The 19,122-nt window shown below is 47.7% G+C and overlaps 1 protein-coding gene across 1 annotated transcript in view; it reads right to left on the bottom strand.

Moving 5' to 3' along the window:
• The window catches only part of GATAD2A (GATA zinc finger domain containing 2A), an 82,909-nt gene extending 66,934 nt beyond the window's left edge, over nt 1-15,975 (bottom strand). The window contains exon 1 of the mRNA XM_056845142.1: nt 15,960-15,975. The gene's annotated coding sequence lies outside the window, so the exon portion shown is untranslated. The remainder of the gene's footprint in view (nt 1-15,959) is intronic.
• Between the last annotated feature and the right edge of the window lie 3,147 nt (nt 15,976-19,122).

The raw sequence follows: 19,122 nt of genomic DNA on the forward strand, positions 1-19,122 counted from the left end.
GCCATAGAAAGGTTGTGTAGCTGTACTATTCAGGATATTCGACGAGTATCTCAAACTGTAACACAGCAGGTTTTAGGTTCCAACCTTCAGACTTAAAACAAAGTTTAGTGGAGATAATGGATTTCCCCCCACCCCCCAACCTCACAAAAGAAGATAAAGCGATTCAGGCCAGGAGGCAATGTCTGGATGCACCTGACATGTAAAGTCCATGCTAATTTGTCCAGAAAAGTTGTTTATAAATGTTGGTAATCTCTGTGAAAAGCTGGTTTCCAATATTATGTGGTGTGACTGATGATAGTTTATTTACGGCCCTTAGCCAGATAAAACAAGAAACATGGACTAATATATTCTTACAAACAAAGAATTGCAGCCCGAGTCTTATAACATTTAAAAAGAGAAATAATAGCCAAGATACGTCTGCCAATTGGGCTAAGAGACTGTTCTATGGTGACGAATTTTCATTGCTGCCGAGCAAAATTTCGCAATCTGTGAAGTGATTGAAGGATTATCCCCTTGTAGGAGCATCTCAATCTTTTCTCCTGCTCTGTCAGGTCCCATTCTCAATAAGAGGGGCTCAATAAACTTAGAACGGGGTAATGTGTAAAAATTACAATTCAGGATGGCATGCTCAATAGTTTCTAAGTCCCCTGATTTACAGGGGCAGAATCTCTCCTCCCAGAGTATCTTCTTAATTTTCCCCTCTAGCATAGCAGAGGGTGAGGCTGCACACCTGGCTAGGGTAAAGGCCCTTCTATAATTATCACTAAATAGCGGAGATAGGCTGCTGGTGTAAGGATGAATTTAGTATGGAGGGGTGCCATGAATAGAGGCGCCCTTGATAAATCTGCTTGTCGCTCAATGTCTTTAATCCTTTGGGTTATAATTAATTTAGCTTGTTCCCACCCTAACTGAAGTAGTGCTAGGGGTGTAAAACCCTAATTATTAAATTGTGGCGTGACTGAGAAGCAGAACCCAAGGCATAGCTAAGTTTCTAATGGCTGTATTATAAAAAATGAACAAACTGCAATCTATGACACATCTAAGAGTGACAGAAACCTCATTGGTCTTGGCAGGGGAAAAGAGCAGGGTAAAAATCTAACATAATAAAATAAAAATAATAATTTTTATAAAAGGGAATGGGGTTGTAGTTTTAGGGTGAAACAATTGGGGGCAGTTTGTGTACTCACCACTGTATATATTGTACTGTTTTATTGTGTTCTTTCCCAGTTTTGTAATCTAATCCAGCTTTATCACTTTATATTGTTTGTGTGTACTGCATTGTTTTTATTGCAGATTGCATCGTTTCTTTTTAATTTTGTAATCTACCTGCAGTCTCAGTGAGAAATGCAGACTGTGAATTAAGGACTTGGTCTCCAGACCCATCACCATCTTTGTTGCCCTCCTCTGGACATGTTGTAGACAAGCTGGAACTCGTCCAAAGGAGGGCAACAAAGATGGTGAAGGGTCTGGAGACCAAGTCCTGTGAGGAAAGGTTGAAGGAGCTGGGTATGTTTAGCTTGAAGAGGAGAAGACTGAGAGGGAGTATGATAACCATCTTCAAGTACTTGAAGGGCTGCCATATAGAGGAGGGTGCCGAGTTGTTTTCTGTTGCCCCAGAAGGTCGGACCAGAACCAACGGGTTGAAATTAAAACAAAAGAGTTTCCGTCTAGACATGAGGAAGAATTTTCTAAGTTAGAGCGGTTCCTCAGTGGAACAGGCTTCCTCGGGAGGTGGTGAGTTCTCCTTCCCTGGAGGTTTTGAAGCAGAGGCTGGATAGCCATCTGTCAGCAATGCTGGTTCTATGACCTTGGGCAGATCGTGAGAGGGAGGGCATCTTGGCCATCTTCTGGGTATGGAGTAGGAGTCACTGGGTGTGTGTGTGTGGGGGGGAGGTAGTTGTGAATTTCCTGCATCGTGCAGGTGGTTGGATTAGATGACCCTGGTGGTCCCTTCCAACTGTGATTCTAACCTTTGGTTTGAGGGCTTGTCTAGGCCAGCTTGTCATTCAACCCCATTTCCATTTCTGAAATGGGAACAGTGACCCTGTCTGGCAAATAAGCCTACAGGAACCCAACATATGAGTCATATCACTTGTAAAGTTCTTGTAAAGTTACCAGGTCCTCATATTCTGAAGAGTTACCAGATATAAGTTTTCATATTTTGAAGGTGACTCAAAAAAGACAAGAGAAATTTATTTTTAAGCAGCTAGGTCATCCAGAACACTGATATCTAGCAGTGACCTTCAGCCAGTTCACCTATGCTGGAGACAGCCTGCATTCTTATAAAGGATCTGGATGGCAGACACTTCAGTGGTTCAGCGGCTGCCAACTTGGAAGGCTTTAAGAGGGGAGTGGACATGTTCATGGAGGAGAGGGGTATTCATGGCTACTAGTCAAAATGGATACTAGTCATAATGCATACCTATTCTCTCCAAGGTCAGAGGAGCAGGCCTATTATATTAGGTGCTTTGGAACACAGGCAGGATGGTGCTGCTGCAGTTTGTTTGTGGGCTTCCTAGAGGCACCTGGTTGACCGCTGTGTGAACAGACTGCTGGATTTGACAGGCCTGGGTCTGATCCAGCATGCCTTTTCTTATGGTCTTATGTTCAAATGTGCATGTATAATTTCCAGCATGATGTAGCAGATAAGAGTACCATGTTCTGCTGTGGAAATTTGCTGGGGAGCCTTGGACTAGTCACACACACTCAGCTTAAGCCTACCTCTTTGGGGGGGGGGTAGTTGTGAGGATAAAATGGGAGGAGAATGATGTAAGCCACATCGGGGAGAAAAGTGGGGCATAAATACCTAAACATATAAATTGCAGTTGCAATGAATCTGTTGTTGAATGGACAAATGGCCACTGCAGAGCACAGCATATGGGAAGAGAACAAATTACAATAAGCCGGACAGTAGCTCTTGAAGATCTGGCTTGAAGAAGAAGAGGAGTTGGTTTTTATATGCCGACTCTCTCTCTCCCTTTTAAGGAGAATCAAACCAGCTTAAAATCTCCTACTCTTCCTCTCCCCATAACAGGCACCTTGTGAGGTAGGTGGGGCTGAGAGAGTTCAGAGAGAATTGTGATTAGCCCAAGGTCACCCAGCAGGATTCATGTGTTGGAGTGGGGAATCAATCTGGTTCACCAGATTAGAGTCTGCCACTAATGTGGAGAATCAAACCCGTTTCTCCAGATTAGACTCCACTGCTCTTAACCACTACACCAAACTGGCTTGGGAACTGGAGCATTTCTGGTTCCCTTTGGCAGCTTCCAGACTGGGGAGAGGGTTGGAGTACACTCACCATCTGGTGAGTTCAGAAGGACGGGAGAGACTGGGTGTCACATACAGGCATGAACCCACCCTCAAGGACCCAAGAATTATTCCCGCCATCACAGTAGGCTGCCTAGAGAAGAAGAGTTGGGTTTTATATGCTGACTTTCTCTACCACTTAAGGGAGAATCAAACCGGCTTACAGTCACCTCCCCCTCCCCACAACAGACACCCTGTGAGGTAGGTGGGGCTGAGAGCTGTGACTAGCCCAAGGTCACCCAGCTGACATCGTGTATAGGGAGTGGGGAAACCAACCCGGTTCACCAAATTAGCCTCCGCCGCTCATGTGAAGGAGTGGGGAATCAAACCTGGTTCTCCAGATCAGAGTCCACTGCTCCAAACTACCGCTCTTAACCACGACACCACGCTGGCGAAACAGCATATAGGAGACTCACTCCCTTTCTACTGCAACGGCCGGAGTAGAAAGGCAAGATGTTGGCTTTCTGCCTACTTGGCTGAAATCTAGACAGCCATCTTGATAAGTTGCGCCTCTCTGGCAAGTGTGGATGCCGTCGCCAAACACCCCGCTTTTTCAGAAGTGTTGCTTCACAGTGCCTGAGCAGCCGATCATTTAAATAATTGGAGCCTTCGAGATGTTGTTGACGGAGATCAGATCTTGCACAATTAATTGGCCAATCCTGTTTTTTCCCCCTCGCCCCTCCCTTTTTCCTGTGGCATCTTGCCTGATCTAGATTTTACATACTCTAGACTGCAGCTAAGTTTCACGCCACTTCCCTGCAAAGTGGGACCCCCCCCCCACAATCATCTAAGAATCATAGTATGTTACGAGAAAGCAGAATTCAACAAATTAGGCATGGGGAGAGAAAGAGGGTTGTATTTTTAAAAATATATATATTGATTTGAGGATTCTTGGTGTGCCACTGAAAAATGGGAACAGTAGCCGTGAGCTCAGCATCTCAGAATATTTGGTTTTGATTCTTCAGATACCTAAAGGTTGTTGTTCAACTTAATTGACTGAGTGTTTTTATGTTTGCCACCTTGGGGAAAAGGCAGCATAAAAAATGTTTTAAATAAAATAAATAATAAAATAGAAAAGGGGCTTAGATTTGGTAGGGAGGAGGGAGGCTACACATTAACTGTGGCTCAGTGGTAGAGCCTCTGCTCAGCATGCAGAAAGTCCCAGGTTCAATCCCCGGCATCTCCGTTTAAAGGGATCAGGCAAGTAGGTGCTGTGAAAGGCCCCTGCCTGAGACCCTGGAGAGCCGCTGCCGGTCTGAGTAGACAATACTGACTTTGATGGACCAAGGGTCTGATTCAGTATAAGGCAGCTTCATGTGTTAACTGTTGGGGCAAAGAATCAGATGCATATAATATACGGACTGAAATCTAGCTATATCTTTACGGAACATGGAAGATTGAACTCTGAGGCTGCATTGCTCTGAAGACATATTTGAGACTAATCCTTGCTGAGCACAGGGCATCTTCCAGGTAAACATGCCCAGGATCGGAGTACACACCCTTTGAAATGCACACTCTTCACAATGGGGTGGGGGGGGGAATCAGAAGTTTTTCTTTAACTATTCTATGCAGCCCCCAACTCAAACTAAGCCTTAAGTACCAAGCTCTAAATTTTTAACCAGTCTTTTTGATATATTTTTTTAAAGTCTGCTATCATGTTATTTATATCAGCCGCTAAAGTTTTTAAACTGTATTTTATCATACTGAATGTGGCCGCTCTAAGGACATAAGAAGGGCCCTGCTGGATCAGACCAAGGTCCATCAAGTCCAGCAGTCTGTTCACACAGTGGCCCAACCAGGTGCCTCTAGGAAACCCACAAACAAGACGGCTGCAGCAGCATTGTCCTGCCTGTGTTCCACAGCACCTCATAGAATAGGCATGTTCCTCTGATCCTGGAGAGAATGGGTATGCATCATGACTAGGATCCATTTTGACTAGCAGCCATGGATAGCCCTCTCCTCCATGAACATGTCCACTCCCCTCTTAAAGCCTTCCGAGTTGGCAGTCATCACCACATCCTGGGGCAGGGAGTTCCATTTCTATTTCTAATGGTTTGCTTATTAGACTTTTAAAAAAATTAATTGTGCCTTTTCACATGTGCATAATTTGAATACCACAGCATGAGTTTTTTTCGCTGTGAGGAGGAATAGAAATAAAATCAGTAAATGCGTGGCATTCTGTTGAGATCCGATCTCCCGTCCTCAGCTGCCTCCTCCACTTTCATTCCAGCTACTGTCCTTGTAAGCTTCTTGAGGGAGGGACCTCCCCCTCTTTAATCATGCTATTCTGAAGTGCCAAGCACAGAGGGTGCAGCTGTAAGGACCAGCAGTATTCTGTATTCTGCAGCTGTAAGGACCAGCAGTATGGTTGAAGGCGAGTCCATTTCTTTGCATTCTACTATTTATTATTTTTCCACAGCTTGGGGAAGGGAAGGTGATTAAAAGGAAACCTCCACATTCAGAGACAGTAAACTTCTGAATACCAGTGTGAGGAGTCACCATCAAGGGAAGGCTTCGGCCTCTACATCCTGTTGTTAGACATCAGGCAAATTGGATGGCTGCTGTGTGAGACAGGATGCTGGACTAGATGGACCACTGGTCTGATCCAGCAGGGCCTCTTATGTTCTCATGTTCTTAAGGTTTTCCAGTAGCTTCCACAACCTGGATGCAAAGGTATGTGGATTACAGGATGTCCAATTCTCAAGGAACAATTTCATAACAGAAGGCTGACACACACACCCCACGCACCTGCAAGCACCACAGCAAAGCCTTGGATGGCACAAAAGGATGGTGGTGACCATGGTAAGGTTTTGGGGTCAGTGGGAATCATACAAGATACTGAGCTGTGTTGCTAAGGTGACCAGATGCCTTAAATGAGAATTTACAGCCATCGCCCTTCCAGCTAAAAATGCAGGAGTGAGTTTACTAGGAAGAGAAAATTTCAGTCTATCTAAACCTGCCTTTCCAATGTCATATCCTTTGGGGGGGTCAAGACAGTGTTTCAAGGGATAGGACTCTAGTTGCAGATCCTGTGTGTACTTTTAACTATACAAACAGGAAGGTGAGGTGTAGGGAAAGTCACACCTTAGAAACAAAACATTTTCTACAGAACGCAGCTGGATAAGTCCTCGCCTCTTCCACTAGAAACACCTCAGTTCCCTTTGACTGCTAAAAGGTGCTCACTACAGTGAGGGAAAAGTCCAGGGCACCCCGTGGTGCAGAGTGGTAAGCTGCGGTACTGCAGACCAAGCTCTGCTCACGACCTGAGTTCGATCCTGACGGAAGTTGGTTTCCGGTAGCCGGCTCAAGGTTGACTCAGCCTTCCATCCGAGGTCGGTAAAATGAGGACCCAGCTTGCTGGGGGTAAAAGGGAGATGGCTGGGGAAGGCAATGGCAAACCATCCCTTAAACAAGGTCTGCCTAGGAAACGTCGGGATGTGACATCACCCCATGGGTCAGGAATGACCCGGTGCTTGCACAGGGGACCTTTACCTTTTTTCTGCAGCTGAAGGCTTGATTATCCCAGATTAGCAATTGTCTGTTGGAAAGACTAGAGGAGCTCTCTCATACGCGCCAGTGTAACTTACCCCTCAGTCTCTCTTTTCTCCTTCCTGTCCCCAAAGATCTGAACAAAGCATGTGGGAACACGATTGACGCCCATGAAGCAGCACAGATGCACCAGAACTTCTCTCAGTAGCTGCTGCAGGACCACATCGAGGCTTGTAGCCTTCCAGAGCACAACCTCATCATGGTACATTGGCGTTTGGGTGGGAGTGGGGGGCTCCTTTTCCACCCCTCCATGTGTTGCATCACCACCCCAATCCACAGATAGTTGCTTGTTCACTGCAGCAGTCTACATATGAGTGGCTGGGAGCTCACACAAGGATTTTGTTTGCTTGCCATACCAAAGGGATGCTTGCCTATTGAATATGGAACGGAACACATCTTGAGTTCATTTTTAAAAAAGAAATACCAAAAATACTAAAAAGCTATTTTAACGTGATTCCACCCTGCTCTTGTTTATTAGGCCTGTGGTCTCTTAATTTCCTGTTCTGCTTTTTAAAAGATTTCCCCACCTCTTCCAGTGTTTCTTTTAGAGGGCAGAGCCTTCAGGGCTCTGAATTTTGTATCTGCGGTGTTTAAATTGCCCTAATTTTGTGCCTTCTGACCCTGTTCAGTTGAAGGCCATTGAATTACTGTGAGAAACGAGGTCCCGGGTCCCATAGTTAAATTGTGGAACTCCCTGCCTCAGGATGTGGTGATGGCTGCCAACGTAAAAGGCTTTAAGAGGGGAGTGGACATGTTCATGGAAGAGAGGGCGATCCATGGCTACTAGTCAAAACGAATACTAGTCATGATGCATACCTATTCTCTCCAGTGTCAGAGGAGCATGCCTATTATCTTAGGTGCTGTGGAACACAGGCAGGATAATGCTGCTGCAGCCGTCTTGCTTGTGGGCTTCCTAGAGGCACCTGGATGCCACTGTGCGAACAGACTGCTGGACTTGATGGGCCTTGGTCTGATCCAGCATGGTTTTACTTATGTCTTAATGTCACCTGTGCATCTTGTAGTTGCTACAGAAAAGGGGTTTAAAAATGTCTGTGAAGGAACAGCTCAAGTATTTCTACAGTGTGGGCTTGCTAAACGAGAGAATTACAGGTACTGATGGGAAAAGTCAACCAACAGGAGTTTTTTTCTGCTTGTTCTCTCCCCTCTCCATGACCAGTGGTCAGATGGACCGCCTCCAGTACAGTTTCAGGCACAAAATGGACCTACGACCAGCCTGGCCAGTCTGTTGTGAAAAGTCTGTCCAAGCTCTGCTCACGACCTGAGTTCGATCCCGATGGAAGTCGGTTTCAGGTAGCCGGCTCGAGGTTGACTTAGCCTTCCATCCTTCCGAGGTCGGTAAAATGAGTACCCGGCTTGCTGGGGGTAAAGGGAAGATGACTGGGGAAGGCACTGGCAAACCAACCCATAAACAAAGTCTGCGTAGGAAACGGCGGGATGTGACGTCACCCCATGGGTCAGTAATGACCTGGTGCTTGCACAGGGGACTACCTTTACCTAATTTCCTGTTAACAGATAACAAGGCTTTTTAATAAATTCACACATATATGCAACAAACTGTGCACTTACAGAAAAAGGATCTCTCACCCCAATGTACAGTGGTAAGGTCTTTGCTACCATTGACTTTAGACAATGTCTTTTCTCTCGCCCATCCCATTTTCAAAATCCAGCCTATTTTTGATACCTTGCTCGGCCCTTTAAAAAAGAGTATCGCTACTTTTGGTTTTGCAGTAGTTTCAAACTTTTTGCACATGGAATGTCTTATCTCACTGATACTGCAGGTTGCCTAATAGACTATTTATTTATTCAGTTCTAGTCCACCCAACAAGTGATGGATTGACTCAATAAAGGAAGCCACGGCCCTCAATTTGCAAGACCTGAGCAAGGCTGTCAAGGAAAGGACATTTTGAAGTACTCTGATTCATAGGGTTGCCATGAGTCGGAAGCAACTCGATGGCACTTAACACACACACAGTCTACCTTTCTTGTTGAGACTCAAAGCAGATTACAAAGCACCAACATGGCTGAATCTAAACCTTAAAAGTGCAGCAGTCAAATCCTAAACTCATGTCCTAAAGCCTTTCCTTACTGCACAAGTGGCGTCATCAATACTTTTGGTCCAAAGGAAATGTTGTCGCTGGGCAAGACTTTTAATCTCTTGGAACAAGTGTTGGGGTTTGGTCAAACGTGGCTACAAAATTTAGTTAAGATGGGTGATATGATGGCTCCTTTTGACAATGCCCAAGGCACGGCAGGATCTACAGTAGTTTGCATCTGTAACGCCACCAGCCACGGTTCCTTCCTATGCCACCAGTTTCCAGGAGGAAAGATGGTAAAATACCAGAGGGAGCTCCGGTGTGCACTCCTCCCATACAATTTATTTTATTTATATAAAACATTTATTAGCCACTTTTCTTCTTTATGGTGCTCTGGCATCACATCCCGACATTTACTAGGCAGACTATGTTTGTGGGGTGGTTTGCCAGTGCCTTCCCCAGTCGTCTACACTCTACCCCCAGCAAGCTGGGTGCTCACTTTACCAACCTTTGAAGGATGGAAGGCTGAGTCAACCTTGGGCCAGCTACCTGAAACCAACTTCCGTCGGGACTGAACTCAGATCACGAGCAGAGCTTTTGACTGCAGTACTGCAGCTTACCACTCTGCGCCACGGGGCTCCTGGGTATCTTACAACATAGATAAAATGCATAAAATAGTAAAAAACAAAATTTAAAACTACAATTCAGGACTGCTAGTAAATGTAACCAAATGCAGTCCTAAATAAAACCATCTTCAACTGCCTCCCTAATGAACAAAAGTGAGGAGGGCCAGGCGAACCTTCCTAGGGAGGTTGTTCAATAACTGCGGGGCTGCCACTGAAAAGGCCCTCTCTTGTGTATGGATCAAAGGAACTTCCTCGATTGATGGGGCACTCAGGAGGGCCTCTCTTTGTGATCAACCACTGGGCTCCCTCTTTACCAAGCCGGGACAGCACCATACTTCTATAGACAGTACAAAAAAAGTCACAGGAGTGTGAATTACCACTAAACTCGTCACCAGTTGGCAAGTAAGAGTCTCGTAACAGAAAACTTTGGGACAGTGCTGGTTCAAGTTCCTCTTTCACATCACAAACAATTAGAAGATCTGTGGGCTCATTAACTTTTAAAAGTCTGCTTTTACGGAAAGGTAGAAAAGGATATAGCACCACCTCACGCACAGCTTTTAGAAGTAAACAGGACTCTAGACCTACAGGGAATTGTTTGACACCAACTCTAAAGCAACACTGTTGGATATTTAGTAATTTTAATTTGAAGCCTATACGTTTCGAGCCTAGTATTTTTAATGGGTGTACACTCTATAATAAATTATAATAACAGTTTGTATTATATTAGCTCAACTTTTAATTTTGTGTAGTTTAGGTTGAGTTTTTTCCCTTTTCATTTTTTCTACAAATGAACACATGAAGCTGCCTTATACTGAATCAGACCCTTAGCCCATCAGTCAGAATTGTCTACTCAGACCGGCAGCGGCTCTCCAGGGTCTCAGGTGGAGGTCTTTCACATCACCTACTTGCCTAGTCCCTTTAACTGGAGATGCCGGGGATTGAACCTGGGACCTTCTGCATGCCAACCAGATGCTCCACCACTGAGCCACGGCCCCTACCAACTCTAAAGCTACACTGTAGAGAAGACTCTGTATACCGGTAGAAAAGGTGCTCTACCTCTCACCAAGACAGGTTATGAAGTTTTCCATAAAAAGCGTAGCATTCAGAATGAAGAGAGGATACAGGAGTGACATGTGAATCAAATTCTTTGGCTTGGGTGCCCTCCCGAGGAAGAGTAAACAAATACTGGCTTAATAATTTCAAAGTAGGGCAAGTCCCTTTTTACTTTATAAGAGCCCTGCCACGCTACCCAAGAGGAAAGAAATTCCTTACTTCAGCTATGTCAAGGACATAAATCGGTTGTCGAGGGGTAGGTGGACATTACAGGGACAGGAGTCAGAATTTGTTTTTTCCATTTCACAGACAGGAGGCACAGCCTTTTGAAGGGACGATTGTGCAGAACGTGGAGGTTGGGGGCTCTGCTCACTGCCTCGGCAGGGGCAAGTCAAGTCGGTATCAGTGTCCGACCCACCTCGCCAGGCTGCTGAGAGGGACAGAGGCCGCAATCCCACACACCCTTCTATGGCTCCCCTGAATTCAGCAGTAGTTACTTCCAGGTAAATACACACAGGATTGGCCTGTAAATCTGCTTGCCCCAAGCAGCGCGTAAGAACTGCCTGCAGGCAACCAAGTCGGGAAGCTTTATAAAAGTTGCAAACCCCCCCCCCTTCAACACACCCTTTTTAGGTCAAAGGTAGGGCTGGACAAGCAGGAAGTACGGACTAGTAGCTTCTGTGATCTGCAGGGCCAGACTGAAACAGCCGGCAAATTTCTGAGATGCAGAGACCAGATTAAAACTGTTTCACTTCATTATAATTTACTTCATTATCTTTTAAGGGGCAGCAAAGTTTTTGGGAAGTTTCCCTGCCCCTCATTACTGCTCAGTGACGGCAAAAGTTTGGGTTTTGAAACACCTAGGGTTGCAATTGACTCAATCAAGGAAGCCGCGGCCCTCGGTTTGCCAGACCTGAGCACGGCTGTTAGCAATAAGATGTTTGGGAGGTCACTAAATCACAGGGTCGCCATAAGTTGGAAGCGACTTGATGGCACTTAACACACACATACACACACAGTTGCAAAATGTCAGATGCAGTAGCAAAGATTCTCTGGCAAAATTATGTAGTAAGTGGTAGAACGTGTCCATTAATTGTACCTGACTTACAGGTATTTATTTACTTCATCTACTCTCCACTTTTCTCCCCGGTGGGGAGCCAAGGCAGTAGTATCATTTCCTCTGCTCCTTTATATCCTCACAGCAACTTTGTGGGGTAGGTTAGGCCTAGAGTGTATAACTGGCCCATGGTCTCCCGGCAAGCTTCCATAGTCGAGTGGGACAGATCATAGCCTAACACTCTAACCACTACACTAACATATTGAAGAAGGTTGATTTTTATATGCTGACTGTCTCTACCACTTAAGGCAGAATCAAACCGGCTTACAATCACTTTCCCTTCTCCCCCCTAACAACAGAGACCCTGTGAGGTAGGTGGGGCAGAGAGAGCTCTAACAGAGCTGTGACTAGCCTGTCGCCCAGCTGGCTTCATGTGCAGGAGTGGGGAGACCAACTCGGTTCACCAGATTAGCGTCCACCACTCACAAGGAGTGGGAAATCAAACCCGGTTCTCCAGATCAGACTCCACTGCTCCAAACCACTGCTCTTAACCACTATACCACGCTGTCACCATGTTGCAGCCCTGCTGGCCAGTTCGTTGTAATCCAACGAAAACCAGGCATACAGAAACCTAGCTACGACTAGCAGAAGAGTCTGCCCTGTTTTTCAGTGTGGAGCAGTGGATAGATTCTTGGACTAGGATCTGGGAGACTCTGGTTCAAATCCCAGCTCTGCTGTGAAATCTTAATAGGTGACCTTGAGCCAGTCACACACACTCAGCCTGACCTACCTCACAGGTTTGCTGTGATGATAAAAGAAATGGAGGAGAGGAGAACAGTGTAGACTGCTTTGGGTCCCCACTGGGGATAAAGGCAGGAAATAAACTAAATGAAATATTCAACTTTATCAAGTTCTCTGTCTTCAGAGAAATCATTCTACATGGACTTGTCTGCCGAGGAAACTGCATGCTTGCTGCTGCAGGAACCCAATGCACTGCAGAGGGTTATGAAGGGCATAGTTGGATTTAGAACTACAATCTTCCATGCCATTTTCTACAATCTCCATGCCACTTTCTGGGCATGGAGTAGGGGTGTGGGGGGTTGTTGTGAACTCCTGCATTGTGCAGGGGATTGGACTAGATCAGTGCTTCCCAAAGTGGGCAGTACCACCCCTGGGGGGCAGTGGGATTACCTAGGGGGGCACTAAGAGGCAAGGGGCAGCAGGGGGCGCTAGAGGTGGGCCCCTTCAACTGTGTCATTCACTAATTTACAAGAGATCATGTTATGGCACCATGCTGGCAAATCTAGTGGAAACTATCAGAATTTCCCCCCAGACTTTGAAGAGCTGGTACCACTGGATCAAGTTCATCAGTTTTGTTGAAGAAATTTTAATTAAAAAGTTTTAATTTGATTTTGAATAGATGAGCAATTAATTGTTACTGTTTTGAAGTTTTATTGTTCTTATCTTCTTTAGTGAGTCATGCAAAACCCCTATTTTGAATAATGCTTTTTATAGGATAGGGTAGGGGGTGCTGGGGTTGAGTTTGTGGAACCAAGGGGGGCGATGGGCCAAAACGTTTGGGAACCACTGGACTAGATAATCCTGGTGGTCCCTTTCAAATACCTGTCCCTAGACAGTGTTGCTTTCTGTACTTTGCATCATCACCTGTAGACCTTGTTCACTGTTCTCTCTCTCTCACACACACACACACATGCAACAGTCATACAACAACCCGTAAATGTTCTCAAATAACAGCTGAAAGGCCCCCCACACACACAGTGGGGGGAGAAAGCAAATTCAACATAAAACTTTAATTCTGTGTTGCATTAATTTTGTGTAGTTTGGGTTGCATTCCAACTGTGCTCCTCAAAAGGCACTAGACTTGGTGAAAGGTACAGATGCAAAAGGCCAGAATTTCTAATGTGGTTGGAAGAAAAAAATTCTATTTCCTGTACAGAAGTGCATAGAGGTTGCTAGTCTGGGTACATGTTATTCTTTTTTTTACTTCGGCTCCTTGTTATTCTTTTTTGTACATCAGCCCACTCGACGATTGTGGAATATCTGCCAGGAACACACAGCTCTGCAGATTTACTTGCCGCGTAGCACTGTCACACCTCCCAGTGAATGGACAACAGCCTGTGCTCCTAGCTGCGCTTGCCTCCTACATCCCTTGTAGCATCCATAAATCACCCTTCCAAGTGGCACTGGGAGCCCACATCTGTCCATGTGCTTTCAGCGCCCAGCTCTCTCAGAAAGTCTTTGGGGTAACCTGACTCCCTAAAACCCCTTTTGGAGGATTCATTTAGCCACCTCTTGCCCACGTACAATTACACACTCATGAACACATGAAGCTGCCTTATACTGAGTCAGACCCTTGGTCCGTCAAAGTCAGTATTGTCTACTCAGACCAGCAGCAGCTCTCCAGGGTCTCAGGCAGAGGTCTACCTAGTCCCTTTAACTGGAGATGCCAGGGATTGAACCTAGGACCTTCTGCATGCCAAGCAGATGCTCTACCACTGAGCCACAGCCCCTCCCCTATCATGGTCTCTTGTGGCCTCTGCCATTTCTGGCCTACAGTTCTCTTTCCAGCCATCAATGCCCCACAGTACTGTTCACCTTGGTGCAGACGCACACATTCCACTTCGGATTCATAGAATGCCCCAAAACCACACACCGGCAGCCTTTTTGGTATATGGAATGCTACGCACTCTCCAGCAAAAACACATGCAAACACTTCGCAAAGGCCCTTAGCCAGCAGTATCCGCTTCCACCAGTATCTCCCTAACAGCTACCTCTCACGGTATAATGAATGGAGCACATGCTTCAACAAAAACTTATGCAAACACTTCATAAAGGCCCTTAGCCAGCAGTAGCCGCTTCCACCAGTATCTCCGTAACGACTACCTCTCACAATGTATCTAGACAGGCTGCCTCCCCCTCCCCTCAAAGCATACACCAAGGATGCCAGCCTTACCTGACAATGGCTGGACTTCATGTTCAGGTGTACCTCTCTGCTGCTAAACTTGGTATAGTCACCCCTCTATGTGGCAGAAGCAGCAACCCTCTCCCCTCCAGCCATTCCCTTCACTCTGAGAAACCCACTTCTGCGGGGGCTTCCTCCCCCCCTCCCAGTAGCCAAAAATGCTCTCCATCCATCAGCTTATTCTTGAGCTTCCAAGCTGACGACTTCCTGACATTGCCAATGCCAACCCTCTTGCTGAACCTGGTGCCCGCCCCCCAACAAGTGGACTAAAGTGTCCTTTGCCCAACGTCCTCCATAAAAGCGCTCCTTTTGCTGAGGGCACCGCACGCATTTGCCCAGAAAGCACTTTCTCAGCCTGCGCAGGCCTCTAGCCATCCCCAGCGGTCCCATCCACCCCCACGTATCTTCCTCCTAGGTGCTCTTCCCCTTAATGCCAGTGCATCTCCAGAGCATCTTGCCAGCGAACTCTCTCTCCGCCCTCCATTTCCTGGCGATAAACTGATCTGCACATCCTGTCCAGCAGCATCCGCTTTGGAGCATCGGTGGCGTGGCGCAGCAGCCAGAGCGTCGCCACCCCGCCCCGAGTTCCCTTAACGACCTGGACCCATTCCCTTTCCTCTCGACTTAAGCCTACCTCGCAGGGTTGGCTGGGAGGACCAAAACAACAAAGGAGGAAACACGTAATGAAACTTAAGAGGAAGGGCAGTGTTAGGATGCGCTGGACGCCCCTTGAATCCTCAGGGGAAATGTAAGCCCTATTTTAACATGAGCTCTTGACAACCAGTGGCGTTCCCCTTGAAGAGCTGCCAGCCCCTCCCTTTCTGGCCTTGCATTTCGGGCAGGGTGTGTGCCTAGGTCTGTCTGTCTCTCTTTCTCTGTGCCCCCCCCAGGGTCTCCTACCTCCCCCCTAACCCTATCTCTTCCCCGGGGAGGGTTCTACCACCTCTCCCCACAGGGGGGGACTCCTACCTGTCCCCCCAGGGGGTCCCCTACGTCTCCCCCCGAGGGGTCCCCCACCTCTCCCCCAGTGGGGGGACTCCTACCTGTCCCCCCGGGGGGTCCCCCACCTCGAGGGATCCCCTACCACTGCCCCCTGGGGGGGGTCTCCTACGTCAGACCAAACTTCCTAGGCCCAGTAAGGAGTATTTCTGGGCAGCCCAAACACAACTTCTCTACCTGCCTCAGTATTAAAAAGAGGGGTGGCGGAAATCACAGCAGGCCTCTCCCTCCGCCATTCCTCCCCTCCCACGCCACGAAACCCCCCCTATAAACCTCCACACCACGTGACCCCCCCCCCACGCGCGACGCCGGCCCGACGGACTCCCGCTCACCTCCCCTCAGCGGCGCTTCCTTCCTTCCTTCCTCCCTCCCTCCTCGCCGCCGCCGTCCTCCTCCTCCAGCCCCGGGCCTGCGCCTGCCTGTGGCTCGGCCAGACTGACTGGGGGGGTGGGGGAGGGGAGGCGGCTCCCTCAGGTGGCCGCTGACAGGAGGAGGGTGGGGGGAGGGGGAGGGGGCGGGGCGAAGGGCGCGCGGCGGTGGGCAGGGCCTCCCTCGCGCCGCGGCCCTCCTTCGAGTCGGACAGCACCCCCCCCCTGCACACACACGCGCGCGCTTCACGGCCTTCCTCTCTGCGCGTGCGCACTTCGTCGGAGAGGGTCAACCGAGGGGAGCAGCTCCACAGAGAAACAGAGATATTAAAACTGGGCCGTTTCGTTCCCTCTCACGCCGCGCCGCTCTCTTTACGCATGCGCGCTGCCTCCGCGGCGGCTCTTCCGGGAGAATCCCGCCCTGACCGCCAACCTACGACATTTCCGGTCGAGAGATAACGGATGTGTCGTAGGGACTGGGGAAGAGAGGGGTCGACGCCTGCCCATAGCGGGGCTTCCTGGGTAGGGTTGCCAACCTCCAGGTACTGGCTGGAGATCTCCCGCTATTACAGTTGATCTTCAGGCGACAGAAATCAGCTCCCTTGGCGAAAATGGCCGCTTTGACAGTTGAACTCTATAGCACCGAAGTCCCTCCTCAAACCACGCCCTCAAGCTCCGCCCCCAAAACCTCCCGCCGGTGGCAAAGACGGACCTGGCTACCCTATTCCTGCGGGAGCCATGGAAAGCGGCTGAGGGCACAGAGAGGGGGAGATCCTAGAGGGGCGCATCTCTATGGAGCCTTCTTTCTATTGGAAGCGAAGGGCGGGAAAGCGGTTCCGGTTTTGAACAGGGAAAACGGCGGCGAGGACCGGCTCTGCGGAGTGGGCCGCGGCGACGCTCTAGCGTTCGCTGTCTCTGGTTCGGCTGCACTTCCCCTTCCTGCGATGAAGGCTCCGGGGGAGGGACGGACGCTCAAGCCCCGAGCCGTCAATCAACCCGGCCGACCAATCCGAAGCCCCTTCTGGACTTCCCCCTCCCTTCCTGCAAGGGGCTGCTGGGGCGGAACTGGCAGGTTCGAAAAGGCCTTTCCTCGCCCTCCAGGGGAAGGAAGGAAGGAAGGAAGGAAGGAAGGGGAGGAGGAGGGAGGCGCCCGTGCCGGCAATAGCAACGCCGATCTAACGAGGCGGTCGCATCCAGCTCGGTGTTTTGATGCTGCCATTTTCTGTTTTTGTAATGAGTCCTTTTTTTAGAAGTCCCCCGCATGCCTTATCTGCCCCGTGGCGCAGAGTGGTAAACTGCAGTCCTGCAGTCAAAAGGTCTGCTCATGACCGACACAGCCTTCCATCCTTCCGAGGTCGGTAAAACGAGTACCCAGCTTGCTGCGGGTAAAGTGTGTGGACGACTGGGGAAGGAAATGGCAAAACACCCCATAAACTAGGGTTGCCAGCCTCCAGATAGTAATATCCAAAACGACACTTCTGTATCAGAACGTAGCACAAAATTGTACACAGAAACCAATATGCGCAATGAGTATAACAAAATGCAGAAGTGTATTACATGACAAAGGGCAAAAATATTGCCAACGATATACAAAGACTAAGATACAATATATACGAAAGTCCCGTCTGTCACTCTCTCTCCAACATTCTTCTTTTCTAGGTGTAGTTTAGAGACTTTTTCAACTCGATGTATTCTGGTGTGACCCCATAATCAGGGAAAGGAAATGGCAAACCACCCCACAAACTAGGGTTGCCAACCTCCAGGTAGTTACAAAGTGAAACCTCCAGGTAGTAGCTGGAGATCTGCTAATACAACTGATCTCCAGCCGATAGAGACCAGTTCACCTGAAGAAAATGGCTGCTTTGGCAATTGGACTCTATGGCATTGAAGTCCCTCCCCAAACCCCACCCTCCTCAGGCTCCACCCCAAAAACCTCCTGCTGGTGGCAAAGAGGGACCTGGCAACCCTACCGTAAACACACTCCTAGTAAACGTCAGGATGTGACCGCTGCTTGCACCTTTACCTTTATGCATGCCTTGGGTTTGTAAGTGATGCCGTCAAGTTGTGACCTTATGAATCAACATCCTCCAAAACGTCCTAGCGTCAACAGCCTTGCTCAGGTATTGCAAATGGAGGGCTGTGGCTTCCTTTATAGGGTCCATCCATCTCATGTTTGGCCTTCCTCTTTTCCTGCGGCCTCCAACTTTTCCTAACGTTATTGTCTTTTCCAGTAAGTCTTGTTTTCTCATGTGACCAAAATAGGATAGCCTCAGTTTAGTCATTTGAGCTTCTAGGGACAGGCTTGATTTGATCTTGAACCCACATATTTGTCTTTTTAACAGATCACATTATCCATAAAACTCTTCCCCAACACCACATTTCAAAGGGATCTACTTTCTTACTGTCAGCTTGCTTCATTGTCCAACTTTCACACCTATACATACTATGGCATGAATTATCTAGATCTTGGTCACGAGTAACACATCCTTACTTTAAAAAAATCTTTTCTAGCTCCTTCATGGCTGCCCTTCCCAATCTTAATTTCTTCCTGATTTATTAGTTGCAGTCTCCCTTTTGGTTGATGATGGAGCCAAGGAATGGAAGAAGATCGAAAGAAGCTAAAATTTCCTTCTCTTAGCAGACTCCTCTTGGGAGATAACCTCTCAAGCAGCCAAATTTTGCCTCTGGTCTAGTGGGATTCGTAAACGGCTGATTGAAAGCCTCTCCCCATAGAAGATCTTTTCTTCAAATCATCCCGCCCAGAATCATCAACTTTTATTATTTTAACCTATGATTTTATTCAGAGCTGATATTGTATCGAAATAAAACTTGATTGATTGAACTTTCAATTTCTTCATCGTGAACCTTAATTGTATAATTCCCCAGAAGTCATTACTTTTGTCTTGATGTTCAGCTGTAATCTAGGTTTGGCACTTTCTGCTTTAACCTTTAACAGTCATTTTAAATCTTCTGTATTTTCTGCAAGCAATGTTGTGTCAACTGTATATCATCTGTATATCTCACATAGTTAATGTTCATTCCACCAATTTTCAGTCCACCTTCATCTGATACGTTCGGCATACAAATAGCCTCCAGTATACTTGTAAGTTTTCTCACCCACTCATTC

This window comes from Euleptes europaea, chromosome 2 (genome assembly GCF_029931775.1).
Source record: "Euleptes europaea isolate rEulEur1 chromosome 2, rEulEur1.hap1, whole genome shotgun sequence".
Classification (NCBI taxonomy): Eukaryota; Metazoa; Chordata; class Lepidosauria; order Squamata; family Sphaerodactylidae; genus Euleptes; species Euleptes europaea.